Source organism: Acinonyx jubatus, chromosome A1 (assembly GCF_027475565.1).
Source record: "Acinonyx jubatus isolate Ajub_Pintada_27869175 chromosome A1, VMU_Ajub_asm_v1.0, whole genome shotgun sequence".
Classification (NCBI taxonomy): Eukaryota; Metazoa; Chordata; class Mammalia; order Carnivora; family Felidae; genus Acinonyx; species Acinonyx jubatus.
In genome coordinates this window covers 83,243,989-83,254,067 of record NC_069380.1, presented here as the reverse complement: position 1 = coordinate 83,254,067, position 10,079 = coordinate 83,243,989, and positions in this window count along the sequence as shown.

The following is a 10,079-nucleotide window of genomic DNA, read 5'->3' as shown; positions in this document are numbered from 1 at the left end:
CATTAATAAAAAAAAAAGATAAGAACCAAATGATCCTGTCAATAGATGCAGAAAAAAGCATTTAACAAAATACAGCATCCTTTCTTCATAACCCCCCCCCCCACAGAAAGTCAGAATAGAAGGAACATACCTAAACATAATAAAAGCCATAGATGAAAAGCGCACTGCTAATATCATCCTCAATGCGGAAAAACTGAGAGCTTTCCCCGTGAGATCAGAAACATGACAGGGGGGTCCATTCTCACCATTGTTGTTTCACAGAGTTTTGGAAGTCGCAGCATCAGCAGACAACAAAGTGAAATAAAAGACATCAAAATTGGCAAAGAAGAAGTCAAACTTTCACTTTTCTCAAATGACATGATACTCTACATTGAAAAAGCAAAATACTCTACCAAAAAGCTGCTAGAACTCACACATATATTCAGCAAAGTTGCAGGATACAAAATCAAGGTACAGAATTTAGTTCCATTTCTATACACCAATAATGAAGTAACAGAAAGAGAAATCAAGAAATCAATCCCATTTACAATCACACCAAGAACTATAAAATACCTAGGAATGAACTTAACCAAAGATGTAAAAGATCTGTATGCTGAAAACTTTAGAAAACTTATAAAGGAAATTGAGAAAGACATAAAGAAATGGAAAAAACATTCCAGGCTCATGAATTGGAAGAGTAAATATTTTAAAATGTCAATAGTACCCAAAGCAATCTACACATTCAATGCAATCCCAAACAAAATTGCACCAGTATCCTTCTCAAAGTTAGAACAAACAGTCCTAAAATTTGTATGGAACCATAAAAGACCCCAAAAAGCCAAAGTAATATTGAAAGAGAAGACCCAAAGCGGGAGGCATCACAATCCCAGACTTTAGCCTCTACTACAAAGCTGTAATCATCAAGACAGCATGGTATTGGCACAAAAACAGACACATAGACCAATGGAATAGAATAGAGACTCCAGAATTGGACCCACAAAAGTATGGCAAACTAATCTTTAATAAAGCAGGAAAGAGTATCCAATGGAAAAAAGACAGTCTCTTTAACAATGGTGTTGGGAGAACTGGACAGCAACATGCAGAAGAATGAAACTAAACCACTTTCTTACACCATAATAAAAAATAAACTCAAAATGGATGAAGGACCCAAATGTGAGACAGGAAACCATCAAAACCCTAGAGGGGAAAGCAAACAACCTTTTTTACCTCAGCTGCAGCAATTTCTTGCTTGACACATCTCCAAAGGCAAGGGAATTAAAAGCAAAAATGAACTATTAGGACCTCATGAAGATAAAAAGCTTCTGCACTGCGAAGGAAGCAATCAACAAAACCAAAAGGCAACAGACATAATGGGAAAATATATTTGCAAATGACATATTGGATAAAAGATTAGTATCCAAAATCCATAAAGAATTTACCAAACTCAACATCCAAAAAAACAAATAATCCAGTGGAGAAATGGGCAGAAGACATGACTAGACACTTTTCCAAAGAAGGCATCCAGATGGCCAACAGACATATGAAACCATGCTCAGTGTCACTCATCATCAGGGAAATACAAATCAAAACCACACTGAGATACCACCCCACACTGGTCAGAGTGGCTAAAATCAACAACTCAGTAAACAACAGATGCTGGCCAGAATTTGGAGAAATGGGAACACTCTTACACTGTTGGTGGGAATGCAAATTGGTGTAGCTGCTCCTGAAACAGTGTGGAGGTTCCTCAAAAAATTAAAAATAGAATTCTACTATGACCCAGCAATAACACTGCTACAAATCTACCCAAAGAATATAGGAGTGCTGATGCATAGAGGCACATGTACCCCAATGTTTATAGCAGCACTTTCAACAATAGCCAAATTATGGAAAGAGCCTAAATATCCATCAAATGATGAATGGGTAAAGAAAATGTGGTTTATATATACAATGGAATACTACTTGGCAATGAGAAAGAATGCAATCTGGACATTTGCAGCAGCGTGTGTGGAAGTAGAAGGTATTATGCTAAGTGAAATAAGTCAGTCAGTGAAATACATATATCATATGTTTTTACTCATATGTGGAACTTGAAAAACTTAACAGAAGACCATGGGGGAGAGAAGGGGAAAAATAGTTACAAACTGAGAGGGAGGGAGGCAAACCATAAGAGACTCTTGAATACAGAGAACACACAGAGGATTGATGGGTGTGGGGGAGAGTGGAACATACGTGATGGGTATTGTGGAGGGCACCTGTTGGGATGAGCACCAAAGCCAAGAGCATACTATACACATTGTATGTTAGCCAATTTGACAATAGATTATATTAAAATAAAAAATAAAAAATTAAATTAAATTAAATTAAATTAAATTAATTAATAAATTAAATTAAATTAAATTAAATTAAATTAAATTAAATTTTGGCCTGACTAGTTTTTACGTCTTTTATCTCTGCCATAAGGAACTCCCTGAGTCTTCTATATATCCTTATGGTTGTTTATATTTTTTTGTATTTTTTAAGTTTATTTATTTATTTTGAGAGAGAGAGCATGCGTGGGGAAGGGGCAGAGAGAGAGGGAGAGAGAATACCAATCAGACTCCACATTGTCAATGCAAAGCCTGTAGTGGAGTTCAAACTCAAACTGTGAGATCATGACCTGGGCTGAAGTCTGATGCTTAACCAACTGAACCACCTAAGTACACCTATGATTGTTGTTAAATTCTGGCTCAGGCATATTACTTATATCTGTTTTTATTTGATCCCTGGCCATGCCCTCCGCTTGTCCTTTCTTTTGGGATGTATTCCTTCCTCTTGGCATTTGTCTAGGTTTCTGTCTTCTTCTCTGTGTTAGGAAATCCCATTTTGTTTCCTGCTCCTGAGAGTAATGACTTTGTTAAGAAGAATCTTATACTGTCCAGGACCTGGCATTTCAGGAAATGTTTCTGGTGTATGCTGGTGTATGCTGTGTGCACTCTGTGCTGTGTTTTGGTTGCTCTTTTCCTCAGTTAGGCCTCTGTAGGTTTTCTCCTTGTCTCCTGTGGATAGTGTGGTGAGTTTTAACTATGTATGCTCTTATTTGCTTGTTGAAAGAGTTCTAATCCTATTTTGACTAGAGCTGAAACTTTGTAGCACTTTATGGTCAGTAGACTTGGGGTGTGTGTGGGGGGGGTTGCTGGTCTTCTTGTGGAGGGGACCATTGCTCTTTTTCTCAGACACACTTGCTTTAGCACCTGCAGAATGCAGGGGGTGGGATATGGTGTAGGCAGCTCAGGCCTCCACTATTAGTGCTGTGTTGCTCACTGATGTCAGTTCATGCTGATGGACAGAGGAGAAAAATGGTAACAGCTCTCTTCCTTGTTCCTGGAGAGGGGAGTTGGTGCATGCTGCTGTTTGGGAAGCCCTTATAGAAGAGTGAATTGTCTACCCTAATGTCCCAGATGCCTGCCTTCACTCTATGTACAGGCAATCTGCCCACATGGAAGCATAGTACAACTGTGTTTTATCTCAGGCATGCTGACTGTGTTTCAAACTCCAAATTTAGGGACCTGGCCCAGACCCCATGCTGATCCTCTGGTGAAGGTGTTGCTCTGCTGGGGCTAGTGTGTATTTGTCCCAGAAGAGCAGTCACACCATCTAGCAGGATCTTGGTGTATAATATGCAGCAAAAACCCGGTGTCCAGGTTAGATGCCCCCAGCAGGTGTCTCTGCCCCTATGCTAAGGGACTGGGCAGTACAATAACACATAACAGCTCTTTTGCCCCCTTAGAGGCAGTGCCACCTCTCCCAGATGTGTTCCAATAAGGGGGTAACTTGTCTTCTAGTGTGTCCCAAGGTATCCTCAAATTGCCTTTTCTGCTCCCAGGCCTTTACCCTCCTTTCCACAGGAGCACCAATGCACCCTCTAGGTTCCACCCAGCCATGGCAGACTTGAAATGTCAGTCTTTGAGCTTTACTGGCTGTAAAGCCTCATGCTAATCAGCCCTTCTAATTTTCCTAAACAATGATTTTTGGAAAGTGTTTTTCCTGTGCAATCCTCTGTGCACTTCTCTCTGTCTCTCTGTCTCTCTCTGTCTCTCTCTTTCTCCTCTGTCCATGATCAGGAGTCCTTCCCCTCCATAGCAGCCACAACCCTTTTCTCCCCAAAATCACATCTCTACACCTAATAACCTTCCACAATGTAGCCTCTTCTCTCCCTCTTGTTGTAGAGTCTTGTCTCTCAGTCCTAAGATTGATTTCTTGTGTGTTCAGAATGATTTGATATTTATCTAGCTATGTTCAAGTGATAAGGCAAGCATAGGGTCCTCCTCCTACTCTACCATCTTAACTTTTCCCATCTTCTTAATCTTAATGACTGCATTTGAATTCAGAGAAAAGACTTCAACTCTGGGGTCTGAAGCCCCAGAATGGTTAGCTCTGTTAGAATAATACACTTGAAACTAGACGGAATTCTTCACTTATAGTACTTTCCTGGGATACAAAAAGGGGGATGACATGGGACAAAGTTGCACAGCCCATGAGAACCAGAAATAGAAACCAGCTTTATGTTCCATACACTATTATTGTCACCAACATCAATATAGACTTTTCATAGTTTCATCCTTTAATAGCTCATTTAATATGTCTTAAATGGTATCATATTCTTAAATAAACATTCCATTTGAATTAGTCACAAGGACATGGAAATCCTGTCTTTATACCCATGAGTTAATAGACACAGCCTTGGAAGCAAGCTACAGGAGATAGTCTCATGACTTGTCTGTTTTCAGCTGCCTTTGTACTTTTTTTTTCCCTTCCTTTAGTCCTGACAGTCTTTCCTAACTCTTCTCCATTCTAGATGCTGTTTATAGAACATGTTGGCTGAACAGAAGAATGAGTTTCATGTCCTAGACTCTCAAACAAACATCTGGAACTTCCATAGGGTTTCTAGATTTTATTTTTAAAAGAAAGTATAGTAAAAGAAAAACATACACACTACAAAACAGCACTATCATTTGTCATCACTATCACCATCAGAGTGATTGGAAACTATTTATCACACTTTAATGAAATTGGCCAGTTTTGCCTATTGGTGGAGGAGCATTCTGTGACAGATTGGTGGGAAGCAGCAGACAGCTACATCTAGAAAGATCCTGAGTCAACTCACTTTTGTCCTGGGCCTCACAGAGGAGGCAGAAGGAGGGAAGGAAGGTCCTGAATTATCCTTTTTTCTTCTGTGTCTATCTCTCCTCACCTCTCCCTAATTTCCATCCCTCTTTCTCTTTTAATGAAGGCTCCACTCTTCTACTTTCTCTCCCCACTTCTCATTCTCCAGAGAAATTCAATTCCACTGAATACCAAGAGACATGAACTACCTCATGCTTTGTTTCTTTCAGGAGTCTCCCCAGTACCATCACTTTGGGCTCTGAACAGCTGCTAATGGAGGCCATTTTCTGTCCAGGGTTTCTGGTTCTGAAGAGTGGAAGGATGAGAAGGGAGGTAGGTAAACAGATCCAGTTCAGACTCCTCAATAGTGGAAGTACCTGCAGTTTACCTCACTCATTACTCAGAGGGCAAAAGTGGGTGTTAATATTCTTCCCAAGACAATGTAATTCAGTCTTATATAAAGAAAGCACATCTTCCTGTCAACATGACTTTGACTCTATTCCACATGGACGCGATAACCTTGGCATGATGTTTAAGGGATGTTTGTTAGTCTGGCTCACCTACCTCATTTGTTAGAAATGATGTAGCCAGTGGAGAATTATTTCTCTTTATGTTTTGTAGATGAGGGCGGGAGGTCACCATCCATTTTCTTCTCGGTAGTTATTACTAATTTTACCATCTTATAGATAAGGAAGTTGTGATTCATGGAGAAAAGTTAACATAATAGCTAGTAAATTACAAAACTAACTTTGAACACCCATATCCTGCCAACAAGTCTAGTGCTCTTTGCACCTAATCTAAGCTTCTTGTAAGAACCAACATAAAATATTGAAGTGAGCTCAGGAGGGGGTGAATACTAACCTTGTGATTCTTCCATAAACTGGTGTTCCTCTGCTCAGTCCCTTAAGCAAGGCATGTCTTTCACCAAAGAGCCTTTTTTTGATCATGCTTTTTGTCCTCTTCTGGGAGCCATCTGACCTCCTTGCCTTTGCATGGTTCTTTCTCACTTATCAGAGATGTCTCCCTGACTTAACCCAATTCTTTCCTATCTCAGCTACCATTTTGTTTCCATCTCAAGTCTTCGATTTGCAATTATCTTTATATGCCTGTTTACTTGTATTAAAAAAATGTTTTCTTGTTTGTTTGTAGTTGTTATCAGCTTAAATCTTAGGGAGGGCAAGGGCTTTGTATTCCCACTATCCAGAGCTTGGCATAAAGGCACTAACATATATTTTCTTGAATAAATGAGGACATTTAGGTCTTAATTGTCAGAAAAAGGATTTGGGGAAAGGGGCATCTATTTTAATTTAGTGCTTTTTGTGTGTCAGCCACTATGTGAGTCAGTATCTGTGTGAAATAGACATTTTTCTCCTTTTGTTTTGAGGGAGATGCTGAGAATTTTAAACAAGTTTACAGACCTGATAAGTGGTGTAGCCAGGTGTCAAGCCAGACCTGTCTGTTGGGTTTTGTTTTTCCTCATCAGTCCAGTGGAGGTCCACAAGAGTAGATCATGCAAACAAACTGATTTTATATAATGTTGGATGCAACAATTCTTTCAAAAGGCCTTGCATTTAGAGCCAGGAGTCTATTGGGAAATGGTTATGTTGAAAATTTCCTGAGATAATTATTTATTTAGTACTAGACAGGTTGCCTGCCACAAAGGAAGACCAGGTAAACTTTGAGTGACTAAATTAATGATAATAGCCACATTTTCTTGGGCTAGATTTATAATAGTGTATGCATTGTGCAAAAAGCATCATGGCTTTCCTCTTAATCTTTGTAACACATTGGGTATTGTGGATATCCCTTTCTTTCAGGTGAAGAAACCAAGACTCAGAGAATGAGTCTTAAACGAACTGTTTAAGCTCAATCAATTGGTAAGTGACAGAGGAGCACTCTGAGGTCAGGCTTCATCTTAGCCCCTGCTCTGTGTGGCTTTGTGTATTCTCCCGGGCTATGATGTCACTGGTGTAAGCTCATAAAGTGACAGCAGTGGGAAGCATCATTTTTGGAGCCCTTTCAACATGATAAGTACATACAGAATGTCAGTGATTTCCTTTAAGCCTCAGAACAGCTCTTAAGAAGTAGGTGGTATTGCTGTCTCCATTTGACAGATGGGGAACCCAAGACTCAGGGATTGTTATCTTGCACAGGGCATGGACTATTGGGGAGGCCTATCTCTTAGAGCATTCCAATTTTCCCTGAGTGGTGTCTGCAGATCAGGAATACTTGGAAGAGTAATTTAATGATTTTAGCTCATTTTCACGTTTTCAAGCTGGAGGAACAAGCCAGGCAATGAAAGTTCCCTGAAGCAAACACAGATGGAGAGCAGGTGGAACATGTGTGAAGGACATTTAGCTGAGTTTTTGGCTTAGATCCCTATTGGAGTTTCTGTTCTGGATGTCCTGCCCTGACCCTGCCTACCTCTGCAAATTTATTCTAAAATGGAGTGCACTTCTCTGAGAACTCATCGTCAAGCTTTGTTGATAGTTTAGGAAACCCATTTTCCACATGGCTTTCAGGTTCACACCCCAGAGAAGCTCTCCAATATCTGGGTGAGTTTTAGCTTACCCCTGCTGAATGGTCATGAGGACAGCCAGCTTTGTTCTCTTCTAAGGTGATAATAGAACCAGGGTGCCTGAGGCATGCCCAGTGTCCTTAGTTTAGGAGCAAAAGTTAGGTTGTGTGTTGAGGTCTTTCTTCTTTTGGGTCCCTGGACTTCTTGGCTAGTCAGAAGGAGTGTCTGCTTTAGGGCGTGCGTTTTTATAATGTTTCGTGACTGATTCCAGCTTTTTAGTTCTGATAGTTCCATGCTGACTATGGAATAGAACGGGAGGAGGGAAGGTGGGTCAATGTTCCCAACCCTGGGGCCGAGGCTGGCCCTACATGAGCTGTGTTGGAGTGGAAAGAATATTGGCCCAGGTGTCTGAAGGCCTAACAGAGAGGCCTCTTTGGGGCTCAGCATCCTTATCTGTCAAGGGGGGTTATGATACCCATCTATATACTGTCTAGACCTTGGGTAGGGCAAATCCAGGACTGCTGTGAATGGCTGTGTACAGCTGAGCTCCAGGGCTGCAACCAAATCACTCAAGATCAACCCCCACCTCCCATGTCATTGTTGTTATATGACATTAGAAACAACACAATGGGATGGGGTGAGGAATGAAGAAGGAAATAAATAACGAACAAACATTTCTTTGAGGTCTGATGTTCCCATTTTATAGTTGGGGAACTCAGGCCCAGTGAGACAGGTTAATAAGTAACTTATGTGGCAAGAAAGGCAAAGACTGCATTCAGATCCAGACCTTCCTAGTTGCCTTTGGCCCATTTTCCTGGGGATCTGGTGCCTTCTGAGAAGGATTAATGTAGATTAGCCTGATTCTCCTGTCAGTTTTCAGTGTGTTAACAGAGTGGTCCCTGGGGCTGTTATTGTGCCTTTCAAATCCCCCATCTTAGGCTGGGGAAAGTCCAATGCATAGGCCTTTTCTTTCACCACATCCCATTGGCTACTCCTGCTACCACCTCTCCTAATGGGGTGTCCCAGGTGGCTGGAGTGAATTCTAAATTCTAAATTCTAAATTCTGTTAGGGAGGGACTTAACCTTTGTTTAGGAAAATGCTGTTATAGCCATCCTGAGGGTAGGAGAGAGCAAGAGAAAACAAGGGATGGTCAGAGGCTCTGCTTACAAAAATGACCCAAATTTCACCTTCTTCATGAGACCAATGCAGACCTCCTTATTTAAAATTGAATCCTGTGTTCCCCAGCATGCTTGGTCCTTCACCTTTGCTTTTGCTTTTCTCTGTCTTTTCATCAGAGCAGTCACCACATTCTAATCTACTCTGTAATTTGCTTGTTTATCACTTTATTTATGTTTTCTGTTTCACATTCATGACTACACTCAAGGAGGGCAGTCTCTGTCTCTTTGCTCAGATACCTCCCAAATGCTTGGAGCAGACCTGATGCATAGTGCAAAAAAAAAAAAAAATGTTTGTTGAATGAAAACATGAGCTTGGGAAAAGGAGGGAAAGCTGAGTGACAGAGTAGGTCAAATGGATAAGTAGTATTTTCAGGATGCCTGGGTGCTCAGTCAGTTAAGCATCTGACTCTTGATTTTGGTTCAGGTCATGTTTTCATGGTTTGTGAGATGGAGCTCCCCATCTCAAGTTGGAGCCCTGGGTCAGGGCTTGGGATCTTCCGTCTCTCTCTCTTTCTGCTCCTCCCTGGCTCACGCTCTCTCTTTCTCTCAAAATACATACATACATACATACATACATACATACATACATACATACTTTTTTTAAAAAAACAAAGAGATATTTCAAGAACGGGGAACTCCAAGTTTAACTGAAGGCTGGGGATGTTGGTGTGATGTGGTGTGTGTGTGTGTGCGTGCGTGTGTGTGTGTCTGCAGTTTATTATGTGTGTGAATATATGTCTGAGTTTGTGTGTATGTCAGTGTGTGCATGAATGTGCATGCCTATGTGTCTTGAGGTGGCAGGGACAGCAGAAAGAAGAAAAGAGCAGGTAACTCCAGTTTATTCTCAATGCCAGGAGCATCAATGGCACAATGTGAGGCTGCTGGGAGGTGCTGACCCAGGTTCTTATCAATAGTGGCTTCCCTGATGGTGAGGCTGGATGAATTCGAGTGTTGGTGTTGGCAGCAGAAATGCTTGTGGGCCCCTCACACAGGCATGTAGGACATGCTGCAAGCAAGGGCTTCGTGACCCCTCTACCCTGTGAGGTTGCACAGTGGGTTTGCCCTCATCTTGGCTAAAGGACTCTGAGACTTATTGAGGCCCCATGGGGCCTGACTCCCCTTTCCTAAGCTGCATGGACTCTATATGGCCTGATTCTGAGTTCTGACTCTGCCTGAGCTGTGTGATCTTGGGCAAGTCTCTTATGTTTCTCTCCTGTGCCTTCATTTCCTTATCTGTAAATGGGCTAATCAAGGTGAC